The following is an 11,016-nucleotide window of genomic DNA, read 5'->3' as shown; positions in this document are numbered from 1 at the left end:
AGGCAGAGTGTCGTGGGTCTACATTAAATGGACCAGGCCCGATGCTGAGAGACAGAGCCGATAATTCAAGGAGTTTACAAGTTTATACTATCAAAGAATCTGCAGAGCAACATTTTCTAACCTGCAGAGGGTTAACAAGGTGAAAGCACTGTGCGTGCTGCTGTATCAAATGTCATATTCCCCAAATCTCAGTGTTGCTGTAACAAAGAAACTCCCATTGCCCCCAAAGGCTTCACATTGAATTTCATTCTACGGTGCTGTTAAGGTCACAGCGCCCGCCCACAGGGGGCTCTGATTGGATGGCGTGCCTGCTGGAATATTCAATCAGACACCTTGCTCGGGGCTGTGATTGGACACAGCCGGTGCAGTTATGTAAATGAGCACCTGGTGGCGCCTGCTGGCCCGGCAGCGGAGCCCGGACTGAGGTTGGAGCAGCTTGGCCGGAGCTCAGATTCAGAGAGGGGCCGAAGCGCAGGGACACTGGACGCTCTCTCGTACTTAAAAAAAAAGATTTCCCCTCCTTGTCGACAAGTTTTCAAACTATTCATCCTAAGAGCGTCAAGTGAAAGTCAGACTGCGGGTCTAACACCAGCCGGTGAGCTCTGCAGTTTCGGATAATTTGTTGTTTAGTTTTCAGAAGTCGTTCACTGCGCGCAGCAACTGCTCCAGAGCGCCGTTTGGATTATTCAGTGGACGTTTGTTGTTCGGGGCAGAAACACAGTCTAATACAGACTTCATGTGAAAGTTTGGACTGCTGTCAGCACACACTTCTCCGCGTCTTCTTAGGTAAGTATGACAGACTCCTTTAAATCCCTCGCGCGTTTCCTCTCCGAGCACTTCACTCCAGAATAAGCGGCTATAATAATATTGCAGCGGATATTTCCAGCTGTCTGTCTGTATGTCTGCCTGCCTGTATGTCTGTGTGTCTGTCTGCCTCTCACTCTGTGGCTTGGCGTCTACAAGTCTCGGTGTGAGGCGGGCACGGCAGCCCTGGACGCTGGCCACGGGCTGTTGGGGAGCGCATATGAGGTGTAACGTTGCGCTCCGGGTCTCTGCACGTTAGTGTGGCAGATACATTGTGGCATTCAGCGACTGCGTAGCTGAAATATCCTGACGGTGTGCATCATGGTCCAGACTCAGCGCAAACTGTGCCGTTCAACATCTTGCTAAATGTGGTTTCTTGGCAACAGAGAAAACATTATTCAGAGTCCTGATTTGTGCCAAGAGTATTACTTTCACACGTGTATATGTTCACTTATTAAATCTTTATTTCTTCCACCCTGCCAGCCATCTTTTACAATCTTTGATGGCCACTAACTCCCTTACTCTTATATGGGTTTGGTTAAGTTGTCACCAGTCATTCCTTTCTTCACAGTCTGTTAAGCTCATTCTTTTTACATCGCACCTCATTCACAAAAACCTCACAAGTTCAACAAAAGTAATTATTCTTGGCATGTCAAACTTTAAAACTGTAGCCGCCCTGATGAATGGGTCAGTAAAATGTCTAATGTTTGGGATGACCTCCATGCATCCAGGTGGTGGTCATCACACCGACCATTAACCCTGTGACCTCCTATAAGACCATCAGCTCTGGTTTCATTCACCTCTGGCCTTAAATGAGGTGGTTCTCCTTTGAGAGCTAATCAGTCCAGAACCTGAGATCACCACAGGGTGGCCTGGCACCGGGAAGGAGAAGCTGTGTTGATAGAGAAAACATTTTCAGAGTCTGGCGGTGAGCTGTTTGGACTTTGAACTGAATATACATCTTTGTTTTTATGAGCCAGAAGAAAGGACATGGTGAGAGTGAATCAATCATGTGGCGTAATAAATGCTTCTCATCTGCAAGTTACGCTCAGAAACTGCATATTTCAGCTTTCTGCCTTTTGTTTATTTGTGTATGGGAGAAAGAGACAGAAGGAGAGAGGTGAAAATGTGGGTGTGATTGCATCTGTTTCTGTTGCCAGCTTGTTCCCGTGTGTTTGTGCATGCCTCAGAGCTCAGAGGAGGCGGAGGCGGCCTGATGGAGACGTTAACAATGGGCTTCAGTGGGAGTGCAGTGCAGCGGGCAGTCACCTTTCCCACCACGCGATACATGCGGGTAGTTTGTTGGCCAAGGGGGTGTAGCTGTAGCATGGTTAGACAGTTGGGAGGAGGAGGAGGCGGCGGGGGGGGGGCTATGCTATTTGCCAATAGATAGAGAGACAATAAATGGCAATTTTCTCTCTCCCCATCCCTCCCTCTCTGCCTCTGTAGCAAAGGCAGGGGCATAAAGTGAGGAGGAGCCCTGAGTGTGAGTACACAGTCCCTCACGACAAGCACAGGTCTGCTGGATCCCTGTCTAATGGGCATCTGGCGGCTCATTCTCCCTCAGCATCCCACGAGAGCCGTTGGCCCTGCGTAGCTGCTTTTTATCAGCAGTGCAGTCCAGCAGACAAGAAGCAGAATATATTAAATAGTTGGATAGACCAGTTATGTGAGTATAAATGTGCATGCACACACTCGGGGAACAGTTTTGTTTTTTATTGATTAGTCTTTGTCTTGGCACACTTAGGAGAAAATGAAATTAATTGCACAATATTATTTGTGGAGAAGTATACACAGAGCAGAGCAATTTGTCTGACAGTGTCTGTGAAATGGATGTTTGTTATTTGTTTTGTTTCGGGCTCTAGAGGTTTTTAGTCTTGAAAAGCCATTTCTTATGTACAAGACAAGAAAAAATTACTGAGTTCATGCAGTTTTACATTATTGCTGTTGTTTTGTGATTGAAGACACAATCTGTCTCTCTCTCTCTCTCTCTCTCACTCACACTCACACACACACACACACACACACACACACACACACACACACACACACACGAGAAGCGCTGGTTTGTCTTGTCTGGCTGATCATTGACCTCAGTCTCTTGTCCTCTATCTGGGTCATTGTGTTGGTGGCAGCCGGGCTTTGTGACTTTGTCTTTCTGGTTGTTGACCATTCTGAAAAGACTTTTCGCAGGTGGATACGCATTCAAAACCCAAAGGCAGATCTTGCACAATAACTGAATTGTATGTTTTGCACAGTTGTCCGATCTTTATGGCTCGATGTGGCTAATGTGGCTAGTTAACAACATGAAAGAGCGTGACGATAATGGTGTCTTCAGTCCTCGAGAACGGTCTTTTTTACGTCACTGCTCTCACGGCGATCATGTATTAAGCAGCAACTCCACTAAATTCTGTGTTTGCTCGTAATTGGCTCCCAACAGACTGAGCGGGAACCTCGGGGCCAGTGGAAGAATTCATTTAAGTCCAAAGACACGACACGGTTACTTGCCTCCCCTCTCTACAGTCCCCCTCTAATGGGAAATGAAACCAATTGAAGGCAGGACTCCACTGTCCACCCTGTTTTCCTAAACCAATTTCCCCTCAAGTCTAGACAGTTGGACTTTGCAATTGCATTTGCCGTATGTGTGGTCACATGCAGAGCGAGCTCGACGAAACTGACAGAGAAACAGATTCATCGAGTAATGGGTGGTGACACTTCAAAGCGTGATCCCGGGTGTGCTTGGGCTTTAGTTGTCAGTGAGTTCTCAAATCTCTATTTGATTTCCTCCCTGTGAATCTCCATCTCCAAAGTCCTACCTTCTTTCAGATTATCCCTCCCCACCCCTCCAGCACGCCTTCATCCCCCCTGTCCCTCCATCCCACCCTGACATCCAGCATACCTTTGATCCCCTAATTGATCATTCTGGCAATCTGTCCCTCTCTCTCTCTCTACATCTAACATGGCACACACATTCTCCTTCTATCTCTCCATTCCCTTTGAAGCAGCACTAGATGTTTCATTTACCCCCCCCCCCCCCCCCGCCCTCCCCTTCCTCCGCTCATCCATCTCACCCTCAGCCTCCCTTCTGTTATCGTCCCTGAGAGTCTCCTCATTTATCTGTTTGCTCTTCCCGTCGAGGGTGCCCTGGTTAGATAACAATGCTGCTGCTTGGATGTAAGCAAACTGGGGTCGTACTTTGGCTGCTGAGGTTTCTTCTAAAAATGTGTCACAGTATCTTATCGCGCTATAAGCTTTGGCTTGATGCCTCAGGAACCTGCAAAAATGCCTTTGCATATATCCCAAAATTAAAGGTGGCCTATTTTGGAGTTGCTAATGTACTTATGTGATATAATGAATTAACTCTCACTGTGTGGCAAAGTAGGTTTTTACAAGACAAAAGTACAAAGATGTTGTAGAAAGAAAGTTGGCAAGTAATACCTCCCTAATGTATAATTTCTCAACTGTAATGCATGTTTTATGACTCACTAAAAAAGTACTCCACTGATTCGGCACTGCACTGCTATAACACTGTCAGACTCAAGATGGACAGTAAAAAAGTATCAAAATTAACTGAATTTTATTCCATGCATTCTTCTTCTTTGTCAAAACCTGCCTATATTACCCACAATGCAACTCACCGCACTTGACTGTGACTTATGCTAGTAGCAGCTAATGTAGCTTCAAGCTGCTAGCCTCGAGCAGAGATGAGGAGTGGGCTGCAGACGTCTGGTAACCTCACTTTTTTCTCACTCCACACCCCTAGATTTCTTTTCATTTTCAAACTTGCAGCCTTCAACAAACATCGCCTCAAGGACTTCACTTGAGGCAATTCATCAGACTTGGTTTATCTCCCCCTGGAGCTGCGAAAGGCTTTATACAACTTTTTTCCCACATATGCAGTAGTCCTCCCCAACACACTTTGATGTGTAAGATTGGTGGAGTTCCCCCTTAAGTCATATGATGCTTAGTTAATGATCTAATGAGCAAAGGTTGCTGAATCCAGTGAGCTGAAACTGTGAAACACGTCAAGCTCCTTCACACGTCTCGCCAACAACTGGCAGTTGAAGTTATGCCTTCTGGAAAAAGTAGACAAACCTTATGAAAGATGGAAACTCTCACAAACTTGAAAGCCAGTGGGCGCTCTGTTCTCTCCCTCTTGCTTCTTTCTTTCTTTCTTTTCAGTTTTTTTTCTCATCTCTGTTCAAATCCTCTCAGTGTGGTGGTGCTTTTCAGCTGAGTTTCTAGCACAGACCGTGCCTCTAGTGGCTCAGTATATCACTAATAATTACTAATGGCTTCTGGCAAAGTAAGTGCTTTTCAAACCTTGTTGGAACAGGGAAGAAACTTGTGTACAACATCAAAGGTGAATTTCTTTTTTAATATGTTTTCTCTTTGTATGATGAATTTGAGCTGTAACGACATCCACGTTGAGTGGGACGGACCTGTCTGTCTTTCCCTCACAGGGGTTTGAAGGGGCACATTAGCATCAGGAAACTGTTGTGTGATATGTAATTTAGCTCTTTTTAAGAGGCTTTTTTTCTGCCGAGAGGGAGGAGGAGGAGGAGGAGGAGGAGGAGGAGCAGTGTGATAGAGGTAAAGCGCTGACACAATTCTTGGATCCTAATTTGCTTTTATGTGAGTGTATTTTTTTTTTGTTTGTCCACTGCAGTAGCTAAACATTAAACAGCTCAAAGATGGCCTGAAATCTTCTGCTCAGCTGTCGTTCATTAGAAATGAGAAGAAGACATCTGTTAGAGGGCTGGATTCAGCCAGACTGTTTTTCTCACTTTGACTCAAAATGCTGAGTCTGGCTGAACTCATTCCTGTTTGACCTGATCTCTCTGGTTTTCCTTTCTGCTCTGTTCTGTATCTCGAGGCCATCCCTCCTTCTTTCCCTCCCTCCATCCCTCTCTCCCATCTCCCGTTCCCACTCTGTTTCAGTTGCTCCTCGCTGGATGAATAATTGTCATCCTCCTGCGGGCAAAGAGTTGCCTTTGTCCCACGCTCGCTCTGTCATTCTGAGTCTCTACGTTTGATTACTGGAGGGAATTTTCTTCCACCATGACATTCTTCTGCCTGTCTGTCTTCATGTCTCTGGCCGTTTTCTCTCTGCCCGTTGTGAGAGTAGCACTGTGCTGTCACATGCCTCTCCTTTCTCCTTTCACCCCATCCTCCCCTCTGCTTCTCACTTGTTCTCTGACAGGTGGCAGTGAGACTGTGCAAATTGAATTCAGGGAATTGGGATGCGGCTTGCCATCAACGGCCTCTTGTGTCACACCAGAGCCAGAGATCCACATACACTCTGCTGCCATGCTGCCATATTAACATGCTAATGCTGCCACATATCTGCAGGATTCTCATTATGATTTTTACACCTACGCTTCAACTGAGGTCAAACTCAGAGCACATGTTCCCTCACTATAGCGGTGAAGGTTTGTTTTCATGCAGCAGATAACTCAGGTTCACTTTTAGAGAGGAGAAAGGTCTGTCATTAACTCACTTTCACCAGAAAGTGAAATGGCACTCCTTTCATTCCAGATGTGTTATACAGAGAAGAAAGAGCTGAGCACAGTCTAACTACATGTACGGACATGTGTGAAGATTCAAGCCCTGAGAACCTGAACAGAGTCCCAGTTTCTGCCAGTCAAAACCAGTTTCCCAGAAGAACTTATAATACACTTCTACAGTTTTTCCTTTGCATGCGCAGAGAGAGAACTTCACTCTTTGATTCACACGATGCAGCTAATGAACAGCTGACTCATTGTAGATCCCGCTGATTGCCAGAGGTGCTAACAAGGCCTTCGCTTTGTGGGATCTTTTTGGTGTTGTGCTCACCGTTCTTTGTTGTATTTCAGTTCTCACAGAACATCTTCTTTTGTTTTATTTCAGTTTGCTCTTAGTTGTTGTGCATATGGTACAGGCAATCTGCCTCCTTCTGTGCTGTGTGTTGTTACCGCTAACGTATCTGATCAGGCTTATTTCCTTTTGATTGCCTCTGCAGATGCCATAATGTTAGAGCACAATGATACAGCTATAATTAAAACGATCCAGACTAAATTACGTTTGTACTGCAGGCCTGTAGCTTCATAGACAAATTCTGGATCTACCTGGTTGCAGCTTTTTGATTAGTAGCTCACTGTTTTCTTTGATGATTGACAAAAGACAAACCTGCAAACGTCACCTTTTCCACACGCTTTTAATTGTCACAAAGTTTGGAGTGCAGAAGAGGTTCTGGATGAACTGTATTCTGTAGAAAACCAATTAGACACATAGACCTATTTAAAGTGAGACCTCGATGCATTGTGTATTTTTTATTGTGTATCATTTGCAACATGAAGCCTGTTGAAAGAATGCTTAAAAATGCTCATTAAAGATTTGTGACCACGATATGTACTGACCAGAACATTTTACAGTTTACAGAAACATGTTTATTATTACTCATACATATTACTGCAATAAGCTAATACCAGCTGATATATAAACACATCCAATATGACCCCCTGGCCGTAGGCACAGATGACTGCCCACCAGACTCTTAAATAACTAGTTCTTTTAATTGCTCTGGTGTTGGTGCCACCTTGTGCTTTTGAAAGCATTGTGGTTTTAGATATTTGTGATTATTTATATATTTCATAGTTTTAAACTTGTCTAGATGTGTTTTTGGCTGTAATGTGTGCCCAAACAAACAACAAAAAAAGTAAAAGAAAACAGAGAAAGAAAGTACACATGTTTCTGGCTGCCACCTTGGTGTAGTGCTTTGTCCCTACACTTACAAATAGGTTTGTGTGGCTGCTGTTGATAAGGGCATTCTTCATTTGCCAGACCAACCTGTGGTAATCAGTCACCATTTGTTTCTGTCCGCCATGCAGATATGCTGAGCAATGCTGCAACTGGTATGCGCTGAGTAGCCAAGTGGACCTGCTTCCAAGTGAAAAGTAGGCAGCGAAAAAAGAAAAAGATGGAAGTTTCACTCTTCAGTTATGATTGATCAGCTTCAGCTTTTGTGTAGCCGCATGCTAATGAACCCAATTTTATTACATTCATTTTTTACCCGTTTTTGCACTACCCTCGAGCATGGGCTCATGGGTCTCGGTGCTAAACTGACGCCAGTGTTAGCTTGTGAATTAGGTTTGTTGTGAGCTCTGTTGTTGCACAGCACTGCTTTATGATACTGCCCTGCTGTGTCTGTGCCGCCAGGATGGTGTGTTTTGAATTGGGTATTTTTTTCAGTGAAAGCTGAGCTGTCTTAATGAGTCATGCAATGTTTAGCACAAACTAAACTATTCCTGGAAACAGGTTTTGTCTTTTACAATCCCCTTACCATGCTTTCTTCAGCGTTTCATCATGATTCACCACCTCCTTCAGTCACATGCTACACTTTCTCCTTGCCTTGTTGCTGCTGTTTAATTAGTTTCTCTGACTCGGCCACTGTCGCCGTCTTCTCCTTCAACTCTCATTACCCTGTGTAAGTGACTCATCCATTCTTCCCTCCTGCTTCCTCAACCTCTGGTAAAACTCCTTAAAATCAGATTCCACAGTCATGACTGGCACTTCCTTGTGTAGATGAATATTGTGACACACGGTTGTACAATTTGATGACCAGTGTATGACCAACACTATGACCAATAGTAGGGCAAAACACCAGACCATAGCTTCCTGATAAATCATGGATCATCTGTAGATGTTAGTGTAGGTAATTATTACAAGTGCACTGACTGTATAATCAGTTTTAAGAGTGAATAGTTAGTTTCCATCCTCACTGATTAAGGGGGAGTAGTTGTGTTGTTACCTGGCTTAGAGTGAAGGAAATATAACACTGAGGGATATTTTAATATATAACCAAAGTAAACTGAAGGAAGTTCTTTCATGATGAAAAAAGGAACCCCATGGACAGATCTGTGCAACAACTTCTGGCTGCCCTTGAGTGGGTCTTCAGTAAAAACAAGGAAACAGTGGTTCCGCAGGGAACAGCACTTCTCTCACAACGTCCCTGAGACTCAAAGAAACAAGCCTGTTTTCAGGAAAGCATCAAATGACCTTGTTTCTGTGGCTGTTTCACAGTCTCACCCTTCACCAAGTGTTGTGAAGATTGAAGATTAATTTGCACTTCCTTCTCTCCACGACTCAGAGGATAGTGGAGTGTGTGCATGACCTCACCAGCTTCCTCGCACACTGACGGAAATCCAAAACAAAGAACTCACTACTCTCTGTCTCCCAGCAGCTATTAGTCATATCTAACTGAGGCAGTGTGTTACTCTATCTGGTTCTGATTGGAGACTTCAAATGTTGAGGTCTGTGTATGGACAAGAGAGCATATTATCTACAAATGGTCTCCTATATATCACGGCTGACCATTTTCCAAATGATACAATACATTTAGTACAATACACAAGAGCTGGGTAAGTTTTAACAAGACTAAGAGTCTACTTTGGCACAGTATTGCTAAGAGGTAAATGCTATTATTAGCATGCTAACTTGCACACAGTCACAATGCTACCATGCTGATATTTATCAGGCAATGGTTACCATGTTCATCAACTAAGTTTAGCATGTTAGCATGCTAACATTTGCTTATCAGCAATTTGTAGACAAAGTACAGCAGAGGCTGATGGGAATGTCATTCGTTTTACAGGCATTTGGTTATAAACCGAAGTATTGGCCAAATAAAAAATTTGACCTGATGATGGTGTGAGAGGAAGTTAAAGGATCTCCAAAGTGATTCATGAATGTCTGTGCCAAATTTCATGGCAATTAATCCAATAGTTATCAAGACATTTCACTGAAAACCACAAATATCAACCTTATGGTGGAGCCAGAGGAAAGGTAAAGGGGATCACCAACATCATTAGGATATATTGTCGGGGGGGCCATGAATGTTTGTACAAAATATTGTTCCAGTCCTTCCAGTAGATGTTGAGATATTTCACCAGCTAAGTGAAACCTTTTACCTTCCACCTTCGTCAGTGGATCACTAAAGTCGATATAATTCATCCTCTGGGAACCATGAATGTCTGTACAACATTTCATGGCAATCCATTTAGTTGTTAAGATATTTCACTCTGGACAAGGGGTGGACTGATCGACTGACAGTAAGTTTGGCTGCTAAGAATCATGGCATTCAAATGATATGTTGTTCTAAAATCTCAATGGAATAATAACCAATCATTATGAAAAGCATATTGTAAATTTACTAGTTTCTGGCTTTAAAAGTAATGCTCTCTTGAGTCTCCGATGTTGATTATGTAACTGTAACAAAATAATGTGGACTAAATATTGACTGTGATTGATTACCTCTCTTAAATTTCAAGTCTCTGCAAGTAGATGTTTATACTGTTCTGACACAGACTTAAACTAATGGCTGTCTGGAGTGTAGGAAATCACAAAAAAGCCAAAGAGTTATGATATACTTTGGAAAATCCTCAGCGGTGATGTTAAGCATACACAATTCACAATTACTGGGCTAAAACGTGCAGAGCCACCTGAATAATCCTTTAGGTTACTACTGACATTTGGACTGGCTTTATTATACAACTGGAAAGAACAACGAATGTGGACATTAGGTTCCAACACCAGGGGCTCTCTAGAAAAGACGCCAACCCGTGCCAAGGCAGTCCTGCCAGTTTTTCACTGAAGCAATCTAATTATAGAGACTCTGGCAAACTATCTTTAATGATGCAATGGCAGCTAACTAAAAAAGTTTCTGCGTGTCTCCTGGCTCTTGACCCTGCCTCTCTCTTGTCAGTTGTGTTTTGTTGTGCGGAACAGAAACAGCAGCTGTTCGTGCGTATTCATTATTCCTGCTTATGGATTAGCTGAGACAAAATTTGAGAGTGTAGATTGGGCTCCACACTGTGCTGCCTCCTCCAGAACACAGCGGGCCCTTCTCCCTCTCTCAGAGCGCTAACCACAGCTGTTCAACACCACTTGACTTCTCCAACAACAATGTTCTCTGAGGGCTGTGGCCACTTTTGTTCCTGTTCTCCAAAACATTTGTCTGACTGGTTTTCTTCTCTTGTTTGTAATGTCTTTGTCTTTCTCTGTGGTGCACTGGATAAAAATTTGTTCCCGTTTCCCCCTCGTTGACAAAACGGTGAGACGTCGTCGAGGATAATGTTTGTTGACATTGGTTGTTATGGCGATTGCCTCGGATTTGTGGCCCCAGTCATCAGATTCTCAGCTCTGATTTTGCACATGCAGCTTAGTCCATTAAGC

At 43.8% G+C, this 11,016-nt stretch overlaps 1 protein-coding gene across 3 annotated transcripts in view; it reads left to right on the top strand.

Moving 5' to 3' along the window:
- The first annotated feature begins 579 nt into the window (after positions 1 to 579).
- Positions 580 to 11,016, top strand: part of ddr1 (discoidin domain receptor tyrosine kinase 1) — a 39,131-nt gene continuing 28,694 nt past the window's right edge. For all 3 annotated transcript variants that reach the window (XM_070912450.1, XM_070912451.1, XM_070912449.1), the window contains exon 1: positions 580 to 786. The gene's annotated coding sequence lies outside the window, so the exon portion shown is untranslated. The remainder of the gene's footprint in view (positions 787 to 11,016) is intronic.

This window comes from Enoplosus armatus, chromosome 9, assembly GCF_043641665.1.
Source record: "Enoplosus armatus isolate fEnoArm2 chromosome 9, fEnoArm2.hap1, whole genome shotgun sequence".
Taxonomy (NCBI): Eukaryota; Metazoa; Chordata; class Actinopteri; order Centrarchiformes; family Enoplosidae; genus Enoplosus; species Enoplosus armatus.
This window is presented reverse-complemented; position numbering and strand designations above follow the sequence as displayed.